The sequence below is a fragment of the Lagopus muta genome, chromosome 8, assembly GCF_023343835.1.
Source record: "Lagopus muta isolate bLagMut1 chromosome 8, bLagMut1 primary, whole genome shotgun sequence".
NCBI classification, from domain to species: Eukaryota; Metazoa; Chordata; class Aves; order Galliformes; family Phasianidae; genus Lagopus; species Lagopus muta.
In genome coordinates, this window is record NC_064440.1 from 2,145,369 (window position 1) to 2,172,493 (window position 27,125).

At 41.0% G+C, this 27,125-nt stretch overlaps 1 protein-coding gene across 9 annotated transcripts in view; it reads right to left on the reverse strand.

Moving 5' to 3' along the window:
* MBD5 (methyl-CpG binding domain protein 5) overlaps positions 1-27,125 on the reverse strand; it is a 128,169-nt gene that overhangs the window by 84,935 nt on the left and 16,109 nt on the right. Inside the window, exon 2 of one of the 9 annotated variants that reach the window (XM_048954062.1) lies at positions 6,205-6,259. The exons of the other annotated variants lie outside the window; for them this stretch is intronic. The gene's annotated coding sequence lies outside the window, so the exon portion shown is untranslated. The remainder of the gene's footprint in view (positions 1-6,204; positions 6,260-27,125) is intronic. 9 annotated transcript variants of the gene reach the window in all.

The following is a 27,125-nucleotide window of genomic DNA, read 5'->3' on the forward strand; positions in this document are numbered from 1 at the left end:
TGTTATTTTCAAAGTGGTTCACAGCCTGTGATTTGTTTTCCCTAAAAGGGACTTTGCACGCGTAATGTGGTGTGAGGCTTACTATCAATTGCCCACTAAACTCAGCCTTCCATTTTCTTACATTGAATCACACCCAAATCTCCCCAAATTTTTTAACGCCACTGAAGAGATATTTCTTTTGCCTGCTGAGTAACTCATTCTCACTTGGCCTTTGTATTAGTATGTTATACTTTTTTTTCCTAAATGTTGGCACAACCAAAATCCATATATTTCCACTTTACTCCCATTACAGATGTTATTTCTGAACCAATTTCATCATATTTCCCTCACACACAACTGTGATTATAAGGATAATGTTAGTTTTGTTCTCAGAACCTCGCAGACTTCCAGAAGGGGACTGGAGAATTGCATTAAAGGGAAAAAGTTTCTTCTGTGTTGAATGGCATTGCAGGGGAATCTCGTACATTTCTTGGAACCTGTTCGTTTCACTGCACAGTACCCAAGCATGTGGTTTTTTTCCTTCACATGATTTTATCATCATCTTAGCAGCCAGGATTCAGTGTAACCCTGCCTTCCACGATGTGAATTTACCAGTCAAAGTAAAACATTATTTCTCTTTAGGAGACATTATTTGCAGTAACTGATTCATGTATGTCATCTAACACTGATACAAAGGACTCAATGTTACATGGCATTAGAAATAAATGGGCAGCCACCAAGAAATCTCCATGCAGACATTTTCCATCTGAAGGAACTCTATTATCTTCTCCTTAAATCCTCTAGCACCGTGCTTTGAATGTTGTTCCTCTAAATATCTTAGAGTATGAAGAGTTGGTTCTACAAGATTCTGCACACTAGTCTGGTGCCAACCCACAAAGCATATGTCTCTGCTCAAATGTAAGACTCTGTTTTGATTTGATTTTCTTTTCTTTTTTCTTTTTCTTTTTTTTTTTTTACATTTCTTCCTGGGCTGAAGACAAAGCATCTTACATAGATCCAATTCAACATTTAGTTAATCTTTTGAGAAACAAAACTTTCCAAACCTCCAAATACACTTTGCTAATTTATTCCCAAGCAGCAAGTTCAAAGAAGCTAAACCATCTGAACACATCACAATAAAAAAAAGTCAATGCCCATAAATCACTGGGCAAAAATAATACACTGGTTTTAGACATTATTTTTTATGTTCGTGGGTGCTATTAAGTCAGATTTATTTTTAACCTAAGCATTTTACTGCACAGCTATGTAAAAACATCAATATGTTTTCCTAATGTTGTTAGCTTCCCGTTTGTTCCAACTGGAAATAGTTCCTGCTCTCTATTTCTGTATTATTTGGGGTATTTTCTGCTATAAATGCTGTTGACACAGCATTAACTATTGTCCAGACATTTAACAAAGTAACAAACTGAAAATTACAGATTAACCCCCCCCTCAGCCCCTCTATAGGATTTCATAGGAAAGACTCTGGTCCCAACCAGGTGAAATCGCACTCGTCTTCCAGTCCCAGTAGCTGCCTGCATCCATAGCACATTGGGAGTTTGCTCTTCATTACAGCGTCACAAATGCAAACAAAAGACACAAAAACCTCAAGAATTAAATATTTGCATTTGCTTCAGCAATTGAGCTCCTTGAAAGAGCTAAATTTTGGCATAAATCAGAAGTAACTTTGATGAAGTTACATGTCTTGCTTTAAGTTACGAGGGTGAAAATCATGCTCAAGCTTCATACGGATGCTTGGGTATTAAAAGAAACCCATTAGTTAGAACAGGTGCAACATCTCAGCCCATTTGCTTTTAGATAAGGGAACACACATAAGAGGCACTGCCACAGAAACACTACAAAGGCTTGCAGTCTCCATCAGTCATCTGCCTCTGGGAGGTATGTTTTTGCAGTCTTACAAAGATTATTCTACCCTAAGCTAAATGTACACAGAAAACATTAGAAAACAGTACTCATAATAACATTCCTGTGTACAGCTACACAAAAGCAAAGCCTTTTCTAAATGCCTTTTTTTAAAGTGCCAAATTTAAGAACTAGTAGATTTGAAAGGCGCTGAGCAGATCTTTGTTTTCCAGCTTCTCACCCACAAGCAGCCACCCCACACACCCTGCATCAGTGGGATGAGAGGAAAGCAACAGCAACAAGATATGCACAGAACGAGCATGGATCCCTCCTCCTCTTGGTTTGGGATCTACAAGATGACTGACTTCAGCTGCAAAGGCAAACAGCTGGAAATGAATTTGGAGGAAAACCATCAGATTTCCTTTTTGCTTTATGATGCAGAGAAGGCAGCTTCAATATTTAACAGTTTGAAGGAAAAAAATAAATAAACCAGCAATCAAACCAAAGACCAGCAAGCAAGAACTAATGTGACCATTTAATGGACCACTCTAAGAACAAATTCCATCCCGTTTTTAACTGTTATTTACCATTTTATGGACACCAATATAACAGATCTTTCTCATTAGCATTAGAGAAAAAAGATGTTATTGTAAGTTTAAAAGCTTCCTTAATTCTCTCATCAGCACGTGGCACAAGGTCAGCCTACACGGCCCTTGAGAAGCCTCCAGCAATACCTAGAGCTTTGTATCTTCTGTACTGAGTTACACTGGGACTTCACTCTCAGTACAATAAAAATTCCAGTGCTATTCAGAGCTCTGAGAAGCAAAACAGCACTTCTAGAAGACTCATCTAACTACATTATAACTAAGTCCCATTTCTTTTCCAAACACAGCATCTGTAGTTCTTTCCTTTAGAGGTTCCTTACAAATATTTCTATAGCAGCTGATCTCTCTTTGAATCTCAATAGTATAACCTCTACAATTAGTAAAATTCTCCATGGAGGGTAACTGTCTAAAGTGGCAGCCATCCCTGGAGAACCATAAGGCTTTCAGTGGTACACTGCAGAAAACTACAACCATACACATGGCACAGGACCAACTACAGAAAAAAAGCCAAAAAACACCAAAACCCAAAAGATCTTATTAACCCAACCCCAAGGAAGTGTGCTTTCCTCACCTCTGTCCTGACAGGCATTATATTCTGCTGCAACACCACCCTTTTCCCTTTCTTAGTCACCTACAGCCAGAGAACTTTATGTTCTGATCTTATACCTCATTCAAGAGAGCAGGAGAAAGCTCCAGAATCAATTTATACCTCCAGATCCCTGAATTAGCTGCCCACCAACGTCTGCACCAGCTCTGGGAGAGGCAGACCAAGTGGAGAAGGCACAAGGGAAGAGAAGAGGTTGAAATACCAAAGCATAGAAAACCAGGCAAAAAGGCCTTGATAAATTATGGACATTAACTCTTACTCAATTAAAAAATCTATGGACTCATGTCCATATAGTGTTGCACTTCATTACTTTACAGTATTTGAACATATTGCAACATGCATCCTAACAATCAGGGCTACGATCTTTCAGGTAACCTCTGAAGGAGTCAACAGTTTTCACAATGCTTGTGTAACTGTATCAAATTTTTCCTTCAAGAGGTGCAGCAAAAATAAAAATAAAAATATATAAAAAGTGAGCCTTCAGTGTAATATTATGTATTTAAAAGGGATTCTAAAGGGACGACAAATGCTGAGTAACATGACCTAGTGAAGACAGCACTGAGAGATTAAAGAGTCTGAGACCATTTGGTGGTGGTGTGAAGGAAGGCTGGATCTGCAGGACTTTAAAGAAAACACAAAGCTTAAGAAAGCTTAAATCTGCCGCAATGTGGGGAAAGTGTATCAGAGCTTAAGTATGCATATTTGAAAATGAAAATATTTTAAAGAGCAGAAATTGAATGCATTGACATAAATCCAGCGGTTACGTGTTCTCAAAGCAAAGCTCAAAGTCAGAGTAACGAGATCTGCCCACATCTCACCCAGGTACATATTTCTGCAGATCAACATAATAAATTAAGAGCCAAGTGATCGGCCATACGACCTCACCGAAGGTGAAGCATCAGCAAATTTGAATGATTTCTCAAAACTCCATTTTTGATCATTTTAAGATTTCCATATATCCAAATGAAAATAGTTTGCGTGTCCTTCACCACTCATCCAAACATCCTGCATACCTCAAAGTGGGATTATTTCCCAAGTCACGTGAGGATGGCAATGTTGTGAATTTACTAACAAAAAACTGCAACAGAGTGATTTGGTGCCCTCCTCAAATGGTTGGTACAGGTAGAAACAAAATATAGGACTGTAGATTTTGTCAACTGTAATCTTGTTGCTCTAAGAATGGAAAGATGGTTCAAGTTCTGTTGAAGATGTGAAAAGACATAAATCAAGAAAAACGAATGAAGGGATTAGGAATATTTCCTGGTTGTTATTTCTGGATTGAAGACAGAAAAATACTTTTTGTAACCGTGCAAGCATTACTGTGCTTCACAGTGCAACGTTCTTTCTCTTCTGTTTAGATGGATCCACAAATATTCGCCTCCAATTTGTGGCAGCTGATATCTCCCTAACAGCATTTTGTAGCCCCAGGGCAGTCTCTGTCTATAGGAAATCTGTAGAGAACTGATGTTACAATAATAACTTTTCTAAACATAGAAGTCAAGTCTGAAGGAACTGCATTATAGAACTGTAGATAGAAAAGCTTTAGGTTTTGCGTGAATATCTCCTATCAGTACTCATAACTTACAAAGGTGCTATAGGTTGGACTGAAGTTCTACCTGTGGTCTGTGTTGAGAAAACCACGTACTGACACACACAATTATGAAATAATCAGTGTTCTTGAGCTTTCAGACACTGAATGCCACAAATCATGCCACAAAATTCAAACTGCAAAGAAGAGACTACACAGCATGTAACAACACTGACATCCTTGCAGACTTTCTTTGAAAACAGAAAACATGGCACAGCGCTGAGCCTCAATTGTTTGAGGAAAAACCCACCTCCAAAATTCAATTGGAAACATTTAGGGGAGGCAGAAAATGCTAGAAATGTAAGAATGTATGAATCTGTGATGATTACACAGCAAAAGAAAAATAAATCCATCTCTCTTCAGATACGCCTCTTGTTTATTTTGTCTTTAAAGAAATGAAAAGGCAATCAAGTGCAACAGAAAAATTGTATTAATTGGCTGATATTACAGGGGTTGAACAGAAGTTTAACAGTATCTTTCCATTCATTTAGCTGTGGCAAAATTAGTGCAAACTGCAGAAGTTTTGTACCACGTTTTGGATACCAGTAGGCGAAGTCATGGAATCACAGAATCATAGAACCATAGAATGACCTGGGTTCAAAAAGGACCTCAATGCTCCCCCAGTTCCAACCCCCTGCTGTGTGCAGGTCGCCAACCAGCAGCCCAGGCTGCCCAGAGCCACATCCAGCCTGGCCTTGAATGCCTGCAGGGATGGGGCATCCACAGCCTCCCTGGGCAACCTGTTCCAGTGCCTCACCACCCTGTGTGTGAAAAACTTCCTCCTCATATCCAACCTGAACCTCCCCTGTCTCAGTTTAAAACCATTCCCCTTGTCCTATCACTATCCACCCTTGTAAGCAGCCATTCCCCCTTGTGTTACCAGTGCTACTGTTTTGTGCTCCTCAGCACTACCCCAGGTCACTGTAACTGACTTAACACACATTACACATAAGTCTAAAACACTAAGTTTATATACACTGCAGTAAGCCTTGGTGAAATTGAAAAACTCCTGTCTCAGGAACTTACATACAAAATGAACTTCCAGATTTAACAAAGCTGAACTAGTTGGGCTGACACTACATGGGAGCTTCAATGGATCTGTAAACATTTTATTTATTCAAAGGAACCAGAAGGAAGGGCCAGGAAATCTGTTTCTATGAAATCTCAGAATTATAGTTAGCAGGTTATTAAGATATTTTTTTCTCCCTGCATTTCAACTTCAATATTCAATTGCTGTAAGTGCATATAATTTCCCAGAACAGAAAGCATTTTTGTCTAATTTTAACACCTGCAGCTTTACAAAGGATTTTGCTTTTGACAGAACTCCCAGAAACAAATTAAACCACAACTGCCCCCAAATCCCATCAGATTTAACAGACACATACTGCTATCTGTTAGCGATGTATGTTCACCAAACTGAATGCTAGTAAGATTACCTATAAGAATTAACATGTTTTTTAATGCATGTATACAAATAAATAAGCTTGATCCCACTTTGCCAGGCCTACACCCAGTACTCTCCCCAGTGTCTGGACAGCAGGATGGACAGAAGGACCACCCACCTCTGAAGTGAATGCACTCCCAGCTGCTGCCAGGGATACCGGAGCACTGCAGGTTCTGACAATGGGAAAAAACAAACATGAAAGGTAAGGAAGAGCAGATGAAAGCTGGGGACATGCCCTAAATACCAAAATGCCTCAATTGTCTGTGTGCTGCTTTGAAGGAGACCCCTAGAACACAGGAAAGATTTCTCTGAAGACAAAGAATAGCTATCAAAAGCTATGAATTAAACAGGAAATGACAGAGGAAAACAATTCAGTAATTGGTCAGGTAAGGCACTGTATGCTTTGCTTTTGCTTCTAGTGATGATAGAAAAAAAACTGGAGACAGCAATCTTTTCATCCTGCTGTATGCCTTAAAGATCCATATAATTTATATATATTTATATATAAATACACATATATAAAACTTATACACACACATATATATAAACCTGAACATCCACAGCATGTTTAAGCTCAAAGTATGGATATACCTTTTTCTTTTCCCTCTGCTAACATAAAAAAGATCTGCAGCCCTCCCGTTATTATGGTGCTTTTAAAAAAAGACTGTATGCAAGTAACCCATTCTGTCTGATTGCTATCAGGAACAAGAAGATCATTTTCCAAAACTTCATTTCTTCCTTTTGCCAAACTTAGATCAGCTGCTATTTAGCTGATGATTTAGGAGCATTCACAAAAGGCATCAGTAGCAATTTAGTCACATGGGTCTAATCTAATAAAAAATACCTTGTAAGATGATTGCATTACGAACAGAAAGGAATTCAACTTCCTTTTCAGCTATGTATGCAGCATGTGCAGATCTTCCCCATGGAACCTGCAGATCATTCCAAGAAACTTCTCAAATGTAATAACACAGGTCTTTCTTTTCCTAAATACCAAATTTACCTTGTGCTTGCATTCTTTCTCTGCTTAAATAAAAAAAATCTTATATCCTCCACTCCAGTGCTGGTTTTTTTGAAAGAAAGACATTCTAGCCATGTTTTGTTGTTTTGTTTTGTTTTTTTTTTTAATAAGGAAAAAATATTTCTGGATAGAATTTATGGTTTTCTCTTACCTCATTTTCCCTGCAATGTATTTGGCTGCCAGATTAACAATATTGTTTCTGTGTGTCAAATCTACAGCACCATTTAATCAGCTTAGTTCGATTGCAATTTTGCAATATTAACAAAGTGGACTTGGGCAAGAGGCGTGGAGTACCTGCTTCTGGAATGCTCTTTCTTCTGTAGAGAAAAGACCATCTACTGCTAAAGGACTTGGCTACACAAGGTAACTACTGAAGAGACTGAAAAGAGATGCCTCTAATGCAGCTTTAAATATTCTAGCTTCAGCATGCTGTTTCTTGTACTATTTCTGCCTTCATCAGTTTGGTCTCTGCCATGATCCTTTCCATCTTATCACTGCTATAAAGACAATCTCTCCCAGGGACAGCCTGATTCCTCCAAGGGTCTGAGAAGCCCCCAGCATCACACGGCACACACACACGATGAAGTCAGAAACAGATCAGAGCAGTGCTTCCCTCCTGCTTGGCTGAAGTGAGGTTTGGAAAGTTTCATAAAGAAAATGACATCGTTAATGTTTTAAGATGTCTGCTGGGAAAGCCATCATCATCACAGGAGGAATGACCAGGATTACATGGCTTAGCTTCCCTAGTGCCCAGAGGTATCACAGAATGATAGAATGGCCTGGGTTCAAAAAGGACCTCAATGCTCCCCCAGTTCCAACCCCCTGCTGTGTGCAGGTCACCAACCAGCAGCCCAGGCTGCCCAGAGCCACATCCAGCCTGGCCTTGAATGCCTGCAGGGATGGGGCATCCACAGCCTCCCTGGGCAACCTGTGCCAGTGCCTCCCCACCCTGTGTGTGAATGCATCTGCTGTACAATTTGTCTCTTCTTACCCAGCAGCAGAAACAGCACTCGCAGCAGACACTTGGTCGTGGAAGGAATTTCTAAGACAGGTTACTCTCCAGGAAAGGGCAAGATGAAGTGTCTGCATCTCACAAAGACTCCCATGGGGCAGCAGAGGCTTTTGAGCCCAAGGAAAAGTTGTGTTTTAACTCTTAGCAAGATTTAGTGATTTCTGTTATGCAGGAGAAAGTATCACGTAACATCTCCAAATACAGAGAAAATACCAAAGAGGTTTGGAGCTCAGGCTGTCTCCGGCTGCGGCCAGACCGGTAGCAAAGAGCTGTCAGATTAGCAAGGTTCAGCTGGAATACTGCACTGAGAAGTGAAAGAAGCAAAGGAAAAGCAGCAAAGTATTCAGTTATCTTACTGATAATAAGGTGATATTGATAGCACTAACGATTGCACACAAATTTACAAAGCTTTCATCTTCAGCTAGAACACACAGGAGTTTCTTCACACAGACACATTAAAGACAAAAAAAAAAGCTTTATCTGCACCATTTCATTAGCCCACAGATGCAACACCGCCAATGCCAGCAACTTCATTCTGCAAGAATTCCATGGCACTGGAGATAACGTTAAAGGAAAGATGTTTCAGACATCAAAAGCCACTGTCAGCTAAGAACATCTGTGTCAAAATATGACATTGTAAAGAATTACCCCTTATTTAACCCATTTCAAAGCTTAACTTCAGGATTTTGGTTTATTTCTTTACATCCTGTTAGCAGCTATCAACCATAAATACCCTCCTTGCTTTCTTACAATGATTCTAATCTCCAATGATAGGACAAGTTACTGCTGGAATTGCCATCTGGTCCTACTGGTGATAAATGAAGGGGCAGCATCAACACCTGGCCAAAAAAGAAAGCAAGACTCCCAGACAAGCTTTATTTCTTCCAGTTTTCCTCCTTTCTTCTCATCCCATTGCACTCAAACATACTTTTTCACACTCTCTTTTTTGCAACTTATGTAGAAGTAAATCCTGACCTGCCCAGCTCCTTGCACTGCAGCATTGCAACTTTGTGCCCTGAGATCTGGGTGAGAAAGGTTGTGCCTTTGGCTTGGTGAAGCTGCACAAGATTCAGGCATCATCACAACAGCTCCAAGGATGCAGAGATTCACATTCAGGCCTCAAAAAATTTAATACATTCTTTTATATACCCATATGAGATTATTTTACATAGACTGGTTAAGCTGAAGGAAAGAAACAGGGAAAAAAGAAAAAGGAATAAAGGGCCTTTGTCCTAAAACAGTTTTTTCTTTGCTTTCTTTGGAAGAGTCATCTAAAAAACCACTACTGTTGCAGAATGCTCTTTCATGACATTTAGCCTTAATCTTCTCTTTCTTCATTTCACTGCTTTATTTCTAGCCATAAGCCCCTACGCTCTCCCGAATATTTCCTTTTTATCTTTAGTTATTTACAATTTCAGATACACGTAGGCTGTTAAGTCTTGCCTTGCCTGCTCTCTTTCCTTAGCCTTTCTGCAACACCATTTCCTTATGAGAACTGATGTAGGAGCACAGCAGGCCTGGCCCTGCTGTAAGCCATGCAGCCAGAGATGCCCCTTTTAGGACCTCAGTGCAACCCACTGAAAACCTATTTGTTTCCTCATTCCAGGCTACGATGTTTGTGGCTTTGGTACTAAAAGGCTGCAGAAAATACCCGGATTCTTCATCTGATTATAGCAACCTCTGCACAGAAAAATAAATGCAAACATCAAAATCTTTTACATCAAAAATAATGCCAAACAACAGAAATCTCAGCCCAACGGCAGCAAAACAAAACCCTATTCACAAAAATGCAAAACATTTTTGCTGTCAAAAATAAATACATGAAAATATAGTTTTATAAGAAACCAGCTGAGATATGGATCTGTAAGTTCATGGATAATCCTGGCCATCTGATAACACTTATTATGACTATAAAACCCAACATTTTTGATCAAGAAAAGTGAATTTGAACAGAGTAGATGTTGGGAAGGACCTGTGAAGTCTGCAGTCCAGCTTTTTCCAGACAGGGTACAGTAGGGCAGGATGCTCAGCACTGGTCAGCTGAGTCTCATACACTCCAGGACACATTTACAGCCCCTCCAGTGACCCATCAGCACCAAGGTAGTTTGCTCTTCCTTGCATCCAACTAGAACGTTTCTTTTCTACCCAGTGCCATCGCCTTTCCCTGTGCAGCACCAGCACAAGTTTGCCTGTCTTCTCCATATCCTCCAACCAGGTGGAAATGTACATTTAGAATTCCTCGTCCCTGAGCGATGACCAACTCTGCACTTCTTCTGAATACCAGCAAACCCACACATCTCTCCCCTATTCATCTTACAGATAGAAAATGGGCCCCACTTACTGCTGAAATGAAGCTGAAACACACAGAAGGACTGTACATGAGGTGAACAGTGAAAGTTTAATAAATCTCCCAAAATCCAACCAACAGCTCCATTTAGGTATTTCAGCTGCTCCTTTCACTGCTCACTACAACTACACCTTAGCATGCAAATAATTTTCAGCTGCTACTGCCAGCTCAGCAGGGGAAGATTTAAATCTGGATTTTCTTACTTCATAACTTCTCATTTCTTGGTTGTCAATGCCTGAGATATTCTGAATTCCATATACTGTAAGAGCAAAAAATACTGCCAACCAATTTCTCTCTCTCCCCTCCCCCTCAAAAAGAAAGGAAAAAAAAAAAGCCATGCTTTGTAAAATGATGTCCTTTTAAGAGTTGAGATTACAGTGTCCTTAACAACACTCTGAATTCCTCCATAGTCATAAGGATGCTGCACCAAGCCCAGATGGCCTCCAGCCTTTCCAGGGCATCTGGGCTCCAGCTGGGCACTAGTTATGGTTTGGGCACCAGGGTGCTCTTCAGAGCTCTCCCTATCTGAAGGACTTGGCATACACACACACGCAAACACCTCTGGCTGAACCATCACTCAAGATTCAGCCCGTTTTCTGTTGAAGGCTGTGTTTCCACAGTCCCTTGGTCCTCTTGCATATTTGGTCTTTCTCTGGTGATGCTTCCCAATTATGTTTGTCAGGTCTGCCTTTTTGCTAGTGTCAAAATCATTAGTAAAAATGCTTACAAGAAGAGTTAAGGCTGCTCTTGAGAAACCTTTGTTAATGTCACAGTATTCTGACTATGCCCCTTCCAGCCACACTAAGTGATTCTTAAAGAGCTTTATTGAGATGGGTAACTCTTATATCTTCTAAACATTTTATAGTTTAACTAGAGATTCTAATACAGAGTTGTGTCACAGTGTTACCCTGAAATATTTTATAAGAATGGTACTGTTCTTAGCTGAATGGGAATTCCCCATGGAGAATAACACCGTCTAAAATAACTCCAAGATGTAAATCTGTCATTTTTTCCCCCTGGGTGCTTCCTTTCTACATTACCAACACACACCAAACCTACTCGAGCTTCCCAAAATGCCTCCTCCCAGCTTCCTTCCCAATACTTCCCATCCACTCTACTCTGGATTACTCAAGAATATCAGCTCACTTTCCCAGATAATCTCACCAGAGGAGTGCATGGTGGGGGTAGATAATTTTTAAGGTCCCATCCAACCCAAGATCCTACACTGGAGGAAGCAAGAAGAACTGGAGGGCTGGTGCACACGGCCATTCCAAGAACCTGCCTCCCTTGGGCAGGTATTTCTGATATGCTTCTTTGTATGCTAGAAATATCCATCTTTACATTCCTTAAATCATGCAGATGTCCCCATGCTCTTAAAGACAATATGCTGAGTGATCAGAGCCCAGAAATACAGCCTTAGGATGCTGTGGAGGACAGAAGTATAACTGCCTTCCAAGAGGAAATAGGGGCCAAGGACTACAGATCCATTAGTAACTACGGAAGACAAATGATCTGAGTCCCAGCCTCATTTATAGATGCCCTTTACTCTCATTGCATTACAACTGAGGTTCTGATGATTGATGAAGAATATCTCCCTCTGATTTCTGCTTCTCATCCTTTATTTCTGCATTTTACATCAATATCAACCTTATAAACTAAAAATATTATGACTATCTACTATTAGACTGGTAACAGTTCCTCACATTAGGAGCCTCTTGGCCTCATGCACTTTCAGTTCCTCTGCTCAATGTGTTTTCATCTTCTTTCATCCTCTCCACACTTAATCAGTTGTGCTACAGGTGGGAGCACTGAAGCATGCTCAGTCGCTACTCTTGGGTGTCAATGGAGTACACACATCATTTATTTTCCTCCACAAAATTGTTAGTGATCTTGCATCAAACAGATGCTAGGTTCTCCCACACACCAAAAAAAGTATAAATAAGTAATTGCAAAAGAATAAAGAAACAAGACAAAGACTGTTGGAAAAGCAAGAGATTTGCAGGATGCTCTCAGCCTGCTGCAAGGGATGAAGCCTGAATGCATTGTACCAGCGGTTCAAACTAGTATGACTGTCTGCCTGCAAAGTCCTAACCAAATTTGCTTCACACCAGTATTTTAATCTCCCAGTCAGAGCGTTTGGCAAATATGCTTAGAAGAATAAAGCTCTTTCATTGGTAATTTCAATATTGCTCAGTTCTAGGTCTACACATTTGCTGGCAGAAATTCTGCAAAGCTAAGATGACTTGACAGATGAGAAGCAGCAAGGCTTGACCCCAGCTATATGAAAAGAAAAATCCATTACAATATTAAAATGAAAAAAATGGTGATGTTTGAGGAAGAGTGGGCTGATTTTTCCATTTCATTTTAATAGCCAGAAATTTCATTCATGGATTCTCCCCTATTCCCTGAGCAAACAGGTCAGATTTTGAGAACAGTGGGCTCCGAAACATCATAGCACGTCGAAGGTCCTGCTCCATCCCAGAATTTACAGCCACAGCCCATTACCAGGCATCCCATAGGACTGGCTAAATCCCAGAGAAGTAATGCGATTTAGAATATATAGCTGTAAAACTATATGCATAAAGCATACAACAACTCAAAGCAAGTAAAATATTCACGTCATAACAATTCCTGGTGAATCTCCATGTAGTCACTACTTCACTGGTTGAAATAAGTTTTGTTCATCTTGAGATGGTGTCCAACTCAGTCAAGGTGATAAGACTACCACCAGGTAAACTCCTATTGAGATAAAACAATAACCAACAAAACAAACAAACCAAAACCACAGACAAAATGTGGACACGTGGTTTAGTTTTCAAAGGTACTATTTCTAAGTCAATTAATGCTTCCAGGATCCCTCATTTAGGGTCACCTGACAATTAGGTAAAAAAAACCTCACAAAATACTACATTTGGGAAGGTAAGCACCATTTAAACAACTGTTTAAAATTACCGTAGTATTTATTATTTACATCAATTGCTGGTACAAGCAAAATTGGAGCCCACAAAAGAAAAAAAAAGAAGGGTAAAGAAAGGATTTATTAAAATGTTTAGGATAATTATGTGACTAACAATTGCAAAGCATCAACATTTTGAGTAACACAACATAGACTTGTTCAAATATGTAAATAGGTACCTTGTAAATGTGTGCTTGAACTTGCAGATAAGCAGATTAAATAATGGAAATGAAAGGCAAATTGCTATTAATTATTAAGAAAATTAGTATTATCAGGTATAGCAAGGAATAGTTGAAAAGGTATCAGTTGAGAAAACTGGAAAGTGAATACGTTCAAAGGTTTTGAACACAGAGTGAGCATAGGATGTTGGTACATGAGGAAAGAAGTAGTTACAACAGGTAACAATGCAGATTATCTAGGAGTGATATTGAATTGAGAGTGTAGAAGCACAAATGACTCACAAGTTTGGATACATTGAATACTTTTTATATTTACAAAAGCTACAGATTATCTTCAGAATGGTGTTTTCAACGAAAGGAGTCATAATTCCAAAAGCAACAAAGAAGTTTCATAAAAGGCTGTAAAAACAGGCATGGCAGGAAAGAAGGTATCAGGAAAAAAATAAACATTCCCTGAACCAAAACCACATGGCAGACATTCACCAAGTGCTAACAAGCTGCTGAAACACCAGGAATAGAACTGCTCGTTGGAGGAGACTCTGAAGAACTTCCCAAAACACGGGATCTAGGGATGAGCCCCTGGGAGAAGTCGCATGAAGAGCTCTAAAAGCAATCTCCTCCCAGCTAGCAAGGTAAGACATGACCATGTGCAACCTATGCTGTGTTTCCACTTCGGTCGTTTTTCAAAGTTAAATCCTTGTCGTACTGGTGATGTGCAGCAGCAGAATGCAGCCCTGTCTACCAACAGCACCTTTCCTTTAGAGACCCTCCACTGACTTCAAGCACACGCTGCTGGCTGTCACTGCATTTCAAACTACTTCTCCTAAGAAGCCAAGCCTATCAGTGCACAGTGATCTGCAACTACTCCTTATTTCCAGATTTCATAGCAAGGGGTTTCCTACCATCAGCCCCATCCTGCACTACTTGCATGGGGAGGGAGGTCCAAAGAAAGCCATGTTACCATTTGCCTGAGCACGTCACTGAGAGCAAACCAGCTGTCATCTTTAACACAGCTAACTTGAAAAGCAACTGGGCTGAACTGCACCACAGCTGGGAAGGACTCAAAACTACAGGCTGCTGGGAGGCCTTTCTTCAGCATGGGTTTGAGCACAAAGCCCACCTCTGCAATAAGCAACCTGGCACAACTACTATGGGCTCCCTGCTGTTGGCTGATGGAATGCAGATGATGTGAGCTCTTTAAATACAACCACTTGCACTTTGCAGAAGTCAAAATAGACTAATTTGTATCAGTATGCTCACATCCAAGTCCAGAAGTTCCATAATAGAGAGAAGTACCTTATCTCTACGTTCATCATTGGAATTTAAAAAGTAAAGTTAATCCAAAAATGCTTTGGCTGTACAAGAAATTTTGCCTTTAGCCAATGAAAAACTCAGTGAATTAATGAGCAGATTTCTTCTTAGTGGATACTCAAAATTTGTGACTTTCTGGATGTATTTCCAACCTGCAGGAAACGATGTTGCTTTCAAAAGCTACTTAAAAAAAAAATTCTGGATAACACCCCAAATATACACTCATCTGCATCAGCATAACTCTGAGAATACCTTCAAATGTTGATGAACGTGAATTTTTATTACAACTTTTCAGTTTTTTTCCCCTCCAAGTTACAAAATTAATGACTGAGAACTTACTGAAGGGATCGGAAAGTTTAAAATACTTGTATTGGTTTTTATGAAAGTCCTTACAGGTCAAATTTGCCTACAACTACTTTCAGTTGTTCACTATGGAATGGGGGAGAAGGGGCAAGGAGAACTCTTCCTATGACCAAATTTATGTCCTTCAAATGTGTTTCGTTAAATTGCTCTGGTATTCTTTGAAATTGCCACTTCTCAAATGTTATCATATGTGAGAAATTAAGTGCATAGTTTTGAGAAACGTGAAAGAAACTGATTCATATTTTTAAAAATGGAAATGACGTTTACGCAGATGCATCATACACCATTTATTCTGACATTAAACTGCAATTAAAATCATTGTGTGAAGCAGAACAACTTTCCAATAAAATCTGAAGTCCCAAACTAGAATTTATTCAGAAAAGATCCCACCTTTCTGGGACTGTAATGACCTCAGCACAATACTATGGGTCAGATCCAAGCCCCTTCCCAGTGCCCTCTCTCCCCTCAAACTGACACGCTCCTGTGCAAGGCAATGGAAGGGCAGCAGCAGTTCTGCCTCGTACGTGGCCTTCTGATTTAATTACAGATTTTTCTTTTATCACTGAAAGTTTTAATTACTTTTACCAGACAGTTAAGTGAGAGAAGCGAGGTGTATCTGCAGGCTAAATCTCTCCCGGCCTGCTGAGTGCTGGCTGGGCTTACTGCCCCGAGCTGGGATGGACACTCGTCGTACAAAGGTATATTCTAACAGGTCTGATGAAACCATCAGTGAGCTCTGGAAAACGCCCTGCTTTTGTTTGTTCAAGCACAAGATGAGAAACTGGAAGGAAACACGCTGCCTTCCGATGGCACAGGATAAGATGAGGGCACTGATGATGGACTTTTCTGCTATCTCTGCATTGACTGTGGGCATCGTGGCTGCTGGAGCTATGTAAAGTCACCTTTCCAACAGAGATCCTGCTTGACAAATGGGGGTAGAACTGCAGCAGCACGCACAACTAAGGCTTGTGTCTACAGCTGATGGCTGTGTCACTGCATGCACTGCTGGTAATTCAACTTTTACTGGCGTAGACATGACTATGACAAGGATAATTCATCTGAAGACTGCTGTATTCTATTTTGATTTCGTATGCATATATTTATACATATATATTTATTACATTATACCCTATTGGTTGGTTCTTAGTTAAAAGAAGAAACTCAGTGTTATCTGTTTTGACCCCTGCAGATGATGGGTTCAGGTTGAGTAGATCCATTCCTAACAAAGAAAACAGACTGGATTTGAGGATTATCAATGGGACTCCTCCCATACCCACTGCCTGAACCAAGACACTGACTGTTTCTAAAGTTGATTTACACATGCATCATCCAATTTCAAGACACAAATACACTCTCAATACCAAGAGCTGTTCAGTTCTGAGGCCATCCAATGGAAATAGGATCCTATTTCAGATTCCTGTAAGTTCCCATATCACTTTTACACCTGTTCAAGTAAAACTGCATGAAAACTCAGTGTTATCAAAACAGAACGTTTAACGATGCCTTATTGTTAGTGATAAATGAAGCCACAATAAAAACTGTTTAGATTGTATACTCTAGCTAGTAAAATTATTATATATTTGTACCCGTAATTCCTTGCTTTCATAAACCTAAAAAAGGTTCGTTTTCTGCATTCAACCTCACTGAATATAAGCTCATGAAAGTTTGTTATTCTTTTTAACCCAGCAGTATTCCCCAAAATTACGGTACAGTGAGATAACAAAGATACTCGAGACAAAGCCCAGAGCGCTGTGCTCAGGAAACAAGTCTTGAAAGTGGAAGAGGACAACTTGTGCACAGTGACTGTGACAAATCCTCCTCATCTTCAAGCCCCTAAGAGCATGCAGGAACAGCCAGCTCCAATGTCACCCACACTAGCAATAGTACAAGGGGAATAGCCTTGGGTTGAGCTACGGGAGGTTCAGGAGCAATTGCTTCTCTGAAAGAGCAGTCAGGACTGGCATAGGCTGCCCATGAAGGTGTTCCAGAGCTGTGGGGATGTGGCACTGAGGGACACGGGCAGTGGGCATGGTGGGGTGGGCCAGAGGTGCACTCGAGGATCCTAGAAGTCTTCCCCAGCCCTAATGATTCTATGATTCTGATACAGAGACAGCGCAGAGGCAACATGAAGGCACAGGACACAGATGCATGTGGCCAGTCACCTGCACCCACCTTTCAGCAGTTTGGGAAGAAAAAAGTCTACTGTTTCATATGTGCACAGCAGATATCCAAAGTGGAGTGCTAGAGCTAAATCTTCTTCAATATATTATTAAAATATGCTTCCATGGACGTTTACTGCTATATCCTCAAACAGCAAAACATGCAGGCAGCTCTGTCACTTTTAGAGGTCGCTCATGTTTTCAATAATGTCACTTTACACGGGTTTTAGTGGAAGCCCGACTCAGCGCTTAATCCTTAACTTCTAATCATCTGCTCGATAAGATGTATACAAAACATCTATATAAACCATATGGTCCTGTGAAAACGTGGAGCTGAACCGCATGAAATGCAAGCCCTCGCCTTTTCTGCACACATCTGTTGCTGTGGCTTCTGACGGGAGCGCACCAAACGGGCTCCCACTCAAGCAGGACATACGGCAGGAAGTGTTTTGCACATGCTGTGCTAGGCTGCAATTAGCAGCCCCAGCAGCCACCTGTCACAGGCTGCAGGCACACAGCTCCGGGGGACGGGGGGTACACAACAAGGCTCTATAGATGGGAAGCAAACTCTGCTTCCTTTGCTATCAGCAGTGAAATATCTCCTTCCTTCTCCTGCTCTTCTAGCACATTGCCTTTGCCACATTAAATATGAGGCAGGGGCTGCTGCGTGTTAAAATTTGTGCAATTGAGTATTTGCAGAATTACCCACAGCGTCGTGTCTGAAGGATAAACCTAGGCTTCTTCCCTCCATTACATATAACTGAACCTTAGCTTTCCATAATTAAAAATACACAAACAAGTTGGGCCTTCTCTAATTACATAATCAAACAGGGAATTTTTACCGTGACATTTCGGTATGTGCTATGACAAACCTCTGCTATACATTCAGAACCTGACAGAAAATCACTCGCTGAGTTCAGAAGTGACAAGCCTCTCCCCTTTTTGGCACATTTCCTCTTTGATAGCAGTCAATTTTCCCCTCATTATAAATGGGAAAAGTAAAGATAACACGAAAAGGCCACTGAGAATCAAAACAAAATGAAGGAATGCAAATGTATAGGGGAGTTACACAACTGCCAAGAACACCCAGAGCCTGCTAATCTGTTTATTACTTTGTGCGTTCTCCTCAGCAGAGTGTATGAAGCACTGAGAACTTGGAGAAGTGCATTTAAAAGCTGACTTTGAACACTGTCAGCGTGAGTCAGACATCATTTACATGGCTGAAATTTCATGAAAGATCTTTGAAATCATACCGCCATGAGCCTCGCCACCAATACTTATTTTCAGCTTCCTCCTGCATCCCAGTGGCCGTAACCCTGAGACCTCCACCAACGCAAATAAATCCTGTGTCCCAACCCGAGTGCTGCAGGGCTGTCCCTTCTTCCAGCACGGGCACAGAAGGGCCGATCAATACAGCAGCACTGGGAACACCGCTCAGCCATTTGAGCCCCAGACCTTTCACCACCAACCATATGCTCCCCTGGCATCCCCACACGGCTGGAAGAACCAGACAGCCTTTTCCCACACTAATTTGGTTTAGCCAGCCTGCTCCAAACACAGCTCCTTTTTGCAATTAGCCACAAGGGCACGAGAAAGTGGTCACAGATCCCTGATGTCTGCTAATGACACGTTGAAAGCTCAAAGAAAAGAGGAATGGGAGAAAAAAAAGAAAAAAAAAAGAGAAAAGCTCTTCCATCCCTTCTGGAAGACCCGGTCCAGTCTGTGGGCTACAGCAGCATGGAGAAAAATGTTCAGAATGTTGTTGGACCAGCATCTGGGATGTTATCTCCTCAAATTCCACTAAAAAGCACAACCAGAAAATGCTTTTTGTGACCTGCCAGACTCTTGTGTCGCTGCACATCATACAGCATGGGCCTTCAGAAAGAGCCAAGGAGAAAATGAACTTGTGTGCCTCTCCAAAGAGCAGCTGCAGGACTCGGTATCAATGGGAAAGTCATGGGAATGAGACAGGGACCCATTGAGTGAGGGTCTCTGTTTGCTCCAAACTTAACGATTCCATCACAATGAGTGTTCACAACATAATATAATGTTATTCTCACACATAATATACATCCATACAAAGGAGGAAACCCCAATAGCATAAAGAAAAACAAGATGTTTGTAAAACATGACTCCAAAGACTCAAGGAAAGGGCAGAAAGATCTCTACTGCCTTCTGAAGAAGGGACGTGGTTTATTGTTTACCAGAAGACAGCAATCAGTACTACTCACAAAGCAGGCCAACAAACATGGAGGTTAACAGGCTTCAGCTGACGGCCATTCACCCTTATGACAAACTCTAGGCCCATTCAGAACGTTACCAATTCACCTACTGATGGTGAGAAGCAGCATGCATGTTACTCTGGACAATCTAGATTGACCAATCTGTATTTTGATACCATTGACTTTAGATTTATCTTCTTTTTAAACCAAGTAAAACTATTTTTCAATGAAGAGCAATCTTTAAATATGTTTAAGTAAAAAAAAAAACAAGAGCTCCTCTGTCTTTGCCTTAACCACCAAGAAATAGTTATCAACGCAGTATCTTCCAGAGATGCTAAATAATCCTACCCTGAGACTTCCTTCAAACTACACTTGTACTTGATATTATTCAGACAGCACAGTGATAATTGTGCAAAATTCAATCTACTTTCTCTTCCTCAGACTTAGGTCCTAACTAGAAACCAACAACATCAGCAACAAAAAAGCCCAACAGCAACATTCCACACAAATTGCCTTTCCACATTCATAGTACTAAAGGGAGAAAGAGCAGCAAAAAAAAAAAAAAATAAAATAAAATAAAATTAGCCTTCTGTTAAGAAGAATGAAAAATTATTTTTTTGCTATTCCTCTCTTGTAAATACGGGGATGTGCACAACTGCAGTCCATATACTTGCCTCATGTCTTCCTTAAAAACAGTGCTGGGTCCAGTTCCGTGGTTCTACTCGAGGAACAGCAGCAAAGATTAACCCTCACCTTTATCACGCCAACCTCATGTTTGTCCATTCAGCTCTGACAAAGCAGTTTCACATGCTAAACTCCCCATTTCTTTCCTGACTGAACATATGATAAGCCCACAGGACAACACAGGCATCGTCCTGCTACCTCCTAGACCCATTTCAGAAGTCCTACTAATTTAATCTCCCTCCTGTCTCCTTCCTCCTCCTGGTGAGCATCCTACTGCCAAATGAGATCTGATGGAGTTGGTAATGCCTCCCCAAGCCACGTGCCCAAATTCTTGCAAGCAGATCCCCTCACCTTGTAAAATCTCTCATGAGACTAAAGTTCAGTGCAGAACTCAGAGACCACACCAGGAACAGAGTTCTAATCCTGACACTGACTCCAGCAAGCTACTTAATCTGGCTCAGCTTCCATTTGTCAACTTACAGAGTTTTTCCACAAATTACTATGAGGATCCACCAACAGATTTAGTTTTAAAATCACTTTAAAAAATCCACAGAAGATTGAAAAAACAACAAATTAGGAACTCTGAGCATATAATAAAGTAAAATAATTGTATCAAAGGACAACAACTAGAGCTTATCAGGATGGAACTGGAAGGAAATCCGTAAAGCCAACTTTATCCACTGCTGTTAACTTGTACATGTTTTAAAACAAAATCAGAAATCAATGTGAGCATGCCTGGCTATCAGCTATCACCAGGAGGAGCAGACCTTCATCTGTATTCTTCCAGGTAGCAAGCAGAAGCTCATCAGAAATGACAAAAAGCATGGAAGCTTTTTCTCCTTTCAGCCTGATGGAGAACACAAGAGATCTAATGAGTTAAGTATCAGAAATACTTACAAGATTTTATGGCCAACAATAAAAACCAATACTGTATTCATCTCAAAAACACCAGCAGTCTGGAAAACTATACGCATTAGCTGCTGAGGATCTGTATTCCTATTCAAATGTTCTCCAAACAGGATGGATGAGAGACATTTGTCTTAATTTCCTTTATTTCCTATTGTCAATAGGGTCCTGGAGAAGGAAAAAACAACTAAATAAAAGCAACAAGGACTGCTATGATTTTTTTTTCTGCTGCTTGCTTTTCCATTCAGTGAACTCTGAAGTACGGGGAACCTGTACCTCCACTATACCTGCTAACACTACACTGCATTTGCTCACATTTTAAAGGTTATCTTTGCAACCAGAAGAGTTCAGAATTGATCCTTTAAAGCTAATATTTTCTCCTTCTTGGATGGGGCTTAAGCTCATGAGAAATTCCACTGTTTGAAAACAGGGCGTAAGCAAATACTTCTCTTGAGCTTCTCCTCAAACAGCTCCTGCTCACTTGCCCTCACTTCCCATCCCCATTTTGGCCTTTTTGTAAGTCAAAGACAGCCCCAGCAACCCAATATGATTCGGCCAATGCGAACTTTAACATCAGCACTGCTTGCTATGGATTTTGTCATATAAAACATCAGTCACGTAACGTTAATTAAACACAGGTCTATAGAAAAGAATTCAGATGGCCTCATTCCAATACTCCACAAAGTTATTTCTCCACTGGCACAGCCAGACAATTTATGGAAACTTACAGTCATTTTATTCCACGTGACACTGGTAAACAAATTAACGTAGAGTTTAATTGCCTTTGTCTCTTCAGCTTAGAATTGCTCTTTAGTAATATTTATCTGGAATTATGATCCTCGAAGAAAATAAATTGCAATTGGGCTTATAAAATTGATCCCATTTAAAGGCTGACAACTGTCACAGTTCTTAATCTGAATTTTCCTTGTCAGGGAGGAAGCACACTCGATCAAACGATTCTGCAAGGAAGGCTGTTTTTCTGCTGTCTCATGTTTCCTGCAGTATTGTACTCGCATACATTTTTCTACAGTTATTTATTTATTTATTGCATTTCTATCAACCACTCTCCTTGCTTCCCGCAGAGCACACCAGAAACCCCTCTCAAAGCAACGTTTTTCCTACAGAAATATAAAATAACCCCATCTCTGTAACACCTATAGCTGATGTTGAGGAACAAATGAAACAGTCGAAGGAAAAAAACCCCACAAAGCCCCACACAACAACAACAAAACCAACAAAACAACACGATCATTGTTATATAATGCATACAGCCTCAGCCATATTATTGCAAATCATTAAAACAGCCCCTGAATATACAGACAGCACACAAATATCAACGACGACACATCTGAAGCGCGTTTTCTAAAACCGGGTTTGGATTGTGATGCATTGAATGACTACGAACAACGTGAGCCGTGCATTCCTGCCAGAGCCATACATTTTCAGAATTCCTATCTGCTGAAAACATAACTTACAGTTCCATGAATGTGACACCAAGCAGCTCCACAGGTACAAAGCACCTTCTCTGCTCACACTTTTCCTCTGTGAGTAGCTTTAGCACAAATATATATGTATATATTTGTATCTTTTAAGCAGAAGAGACAAATAAGAAATGAATGCTCCAAAAAAGACAGTTAGGTCCCAGGTTATGATTTTTACCTGAAGGTCTTCCCTTCCTATTTGAATACTCTGAGGTTTGTAGCAATAGAGATGCATTTGAATCTGGAAGTGAAAGTTTGTTTTCTTTTCCTTAAAGAAACATGCACGCTGGAGGATGGGAAAGGAAGTCAGCAGAAAGAAGGATGCCTGGACATTTGCCACCGTGAACATGAATCAACACCAGTAAAATAGGGCTATTTTTGCCTAGAAATATATGTGTCTGTGCTTTTAGGACATCATCACCGTAGCCTAAAACTACATGGACCTTACATATAGAACAACCCAATGCATCCTTGGGCTTGTGACTCGCACCCAACGCCTGCAGAGGAGCTCGTGCAGAGACAGAATGACCCTGACCATCTACAACAGGACTGCTCAACCTCTCCTATGAATTTATCTGTGCTGCAAGAACGGCGCAACTGAACTCCCATGACTAAATATTTTATGAATACAGGCATTCATTCACTCTGATTTTTCAGTTTCCTAAAACCAGGAGATTGCTGCTCCTGCCACTTGCTAAAACCAGGAAGAATCCCAGCAGTAGATTCCCAGCGCTATCAGACCAAGCAGCAAAAAGCAATATCCTCTGACCTAAGCCTGGATTCACATTCACTCTTCCATCTTTGGGGTGGGGAGAGAGAAGAGGGAGAGCAATTCAAGCCCAAGGTATGCCTCACTCCTAGCACAGGGTGTAACTGCAGACAGACAGACATGACCTAGTTTTAATCTCACTAGCTTGGGTACAACAGCAGAAGAGCCTGTGAGTGGCTGGAGCATGTCAAAGCCTGTTCTGCTGCACGTTTGCAGCTTTTCCTACCCAATCTGGCTGGAGCACGCCTCAGTATGCTGCAGTCACACCTTGGAGGCCCACGGCTGAATTGCTCAGGATTCTCTCAATAACCAGACGAACGTTAACAAACTAAAGGTCTCACAAAGTCGAGGTGGGCTTCTGGCACATTTAACAAGGACAGCTATGCTTCCTAAAAGCTGTGGCGATGCTCAGCTGAACACAGGAGCTCCTCTGCCCGGGACAAACTCGTGTCAGAGCTCTGCTCCTCTGAGCTGACTGCACTCCCCATGAGCCAGGCAAGCACACACAACAGCAGCAAGTAACCGGCAGATTTTTTATTTTCTTTTTTTCCCTCCCATCCCCAACAATGATCCCATGCAAGAAACACGTAATTGCTATCTCCTACTAATCATTTTCTACTTATAAACATAAAAGGATGCCAAGATGCTAAAGTCCTTTTCTTAAAAGTATTAGGACAGCGTTAAAGCTCCTGGGCCAGAAAATTCAAGTCACTAAGAGAAACAACAGGGAAGGAAGAATACCCAAAAGTTTATGTAAGGAGAATTAAAAGCACCTCACTGCAAGACTAAAGCCTATAGCCAAGAAGCTGTCAGCGTGACGTGTTCCTGGTGTTCTGCTCAGCTCAGAAGCCTCAAACAGACCCAGGTTAGGAGCCTGAGCTGGCAGAAGGTTGAGCACTGTTCCCAAGAAATACGTTGGTTAAGACAAAGCTCCTCCAATTTACTTCTCCAAACAAACAAATAAAAGGTTTATGTGCTGCTACACCAAGATATTTCATGAAACACAAAAGGTGAATGAGTGTTATGTCTGAAAAAGGAAAACAAACTACTGAACAGTGAAATACACAAATCCTTATTCCTTACAGAGAAAAGAGAAACTTACTTAGGCTTGTTTCAGGCCAAAGCAAAGTAAAAAGTTACAAAGCAGCAGCCGCACTTTCTGCTTCAGAAAGGAAACAGCTTAAAACTTCCTTGGGTTTACACCTCTTCCAAACACACTTGTAATACCTCCTTCCTTTCCCAAATTTTTGGGTCTTTTTGACAATTTCCTAATTCTGCATTATGCAATACTGAGCACACCAACGGCAACTAAAAACTCTTGCCAGGATGTAAATATACCTAAATGTACCTCAGGCAACCCTGAGAAAGCAAATTAAGCCTTCCTCATTGCCCACGTACATCCACCGTGGGTCAGAAGAACCACCCAATCCTCCACTAGCAACGCCAAAGCCTTCACACAGGCAGGTGAATGTCGAACGCAAGTCTGCAAAGACTCTTAAGAAGAGCAACACCAATACAAATCCTGAACAAAAATACTACTGTGGGTTGCAGAATTTCCAGCCTGCTTCCTCAGTATTACAATTCAAGCTCTAACCTCAAATAGGGCACCTGCTCTCCTCTTGCCTTTACTAGGCCAGGCAAGAGCAACTTTCTATTGCCTTTAATTTCTACATGACTTCTTTGTTCCTCGTCAGCTTGAAGGAACAGTAGCAATGTTTTAATCTGTGAAGGGATAGCCAGCCATCTTTTCCTTCAATCAGAACACATTTACAAAATTTTATCATTCCTTTTGCTGTTAAAGGGTTTCCTTTCAGATAGAAAAATTCTAAATTCCAACCTACTTTAATGCCAGAAAACCTCCCTGCACTGTACAAGAATAGGCAGAGCTGTCTTACCAATGGTCTGTAAATATACGCCCATAAAACAGAAAATGTGATACTATCAATCTTCTCCTGCACAGCTGAGCCATCAGACTCTCCAAGTTGGACTCCAGAGCTCAGGAGGTATTTGGGTGCCCAGTAAGTTCTCTTGCCATGGATACATGCTAACATCACACTTTATCTCAGGTTCAGAGGGCAGCTCAGGGCATCTTCCTTGGACTCTGAGCAGGGAAGCAGGGCAAGAGTCTGGGCTTCTTTCTGAATAGAAGGCTGTGAACATCTGGGGGCACAGGGCAGCTCCAAGGAGACACAATGAGGAGCTATCTGGGTTGAGAGGCCCCAACAACAGTTTGGAGGCCACTTCCCTTACAAGCTGGTGAACAGTGTAAGGCTGCTTCACAGAGGACACGGCTCCTAACACAGCTGCTTGTCAGCACCTTCTGAACCCAAGTTTATCAAGTAGGTTCCCCTTCAGAACTTACTGCTGGGTTATAAAGAAGGACAGTACAGAAAAAGCACCAATTATTTACTGGTGCAGATACTATGACTTTTGCAGGACAACGCAAATGTACAATGAAATGGTCCTAAACGATACGAGGAAATACTAAAGAGACACAATTCAGCCATATCAGTTCCCTTTCTTCACAATATCCAGAAAGATATGCAAAAATTCAAGAGTTTTGGAAGGAGATTTTTTGGGAGGTAGGGAGAGACAGTGTTATTTTCCCCAAATACTGTTCACAAATTACCCCGAATTTACAAAGCAGTATGCTGGTCTCTGCTATTGTACAGTAAGGTTTAATGCAATGCTTTACATCAACTTCTTGAGGAATAAAAAACACAAACAGGAACAGGTGACATTTTTCATTCACATACAATTGGCACTGCATTTTTACACTTCCATATTTACTCTACTGTATGTTACACTATGAAGAAACAAAACAGCCCCAGAAGAAGGAGGAACAGTTTGAAGGAACAGCTTCCAAGCGTCAGGAGCTTCCCTGCAAGCACTCCCTCACCTTCCCAGCAGCTCAAGTTACTGCAGCAGTTGGCAGCTCACAGCTACCACACTTGAGCTACCATACTCACGTTTGCCCAGTAAGCACTAACTTGCATCCAAAGCTGGAGCTTAGAGTAGTTTGACTGGCAGCTGATGAATTTTGCTAATTAAGGTAAATTGTGATAACTTTGTGTTTAGTTGAATTCCCACGTAGAATATACCAGCAATGTTACTCAGACATGATTCGCCCCAGACCAACAATTATCAGTAAGTAAAATAAAATCATCTAGAAAGACATGGTTTAGATTAATGCTTTTTCACATTGCTCAGCATGTTTCAATGTTTTTTTTTTACCTGCCTGTTACTCCCCAGGATTGCTAATGCTGAAAGCACACACACTCCTTTCTACAATTTTTTTACCATCTGAATAATTTGCACAGCACCATTAAGGTTGGAGAAGGCCTCTAGGATCACCAAGTCCAACCCTACCCACCCCACCATGCCCGTTCACACGTCCCTTGGTGCCACATCCCCACGGCTCTGTGACAGCCCCAAGGACGGTGAGCCCACACTCCATGGGCAGCTGTGCCACTGCCTGACTGCTCTTGTGGAGAAAACACTTCTCCTAACAACCAGCCTGAACCAACCTGAAGCCATGACATCAACCAGCAAAACTCACTAGCCTACTGTGGGACCTACCATTCAGAAATATCACGCCCAAGAGCTGTTAAATGGATGGAAAGGTCTAC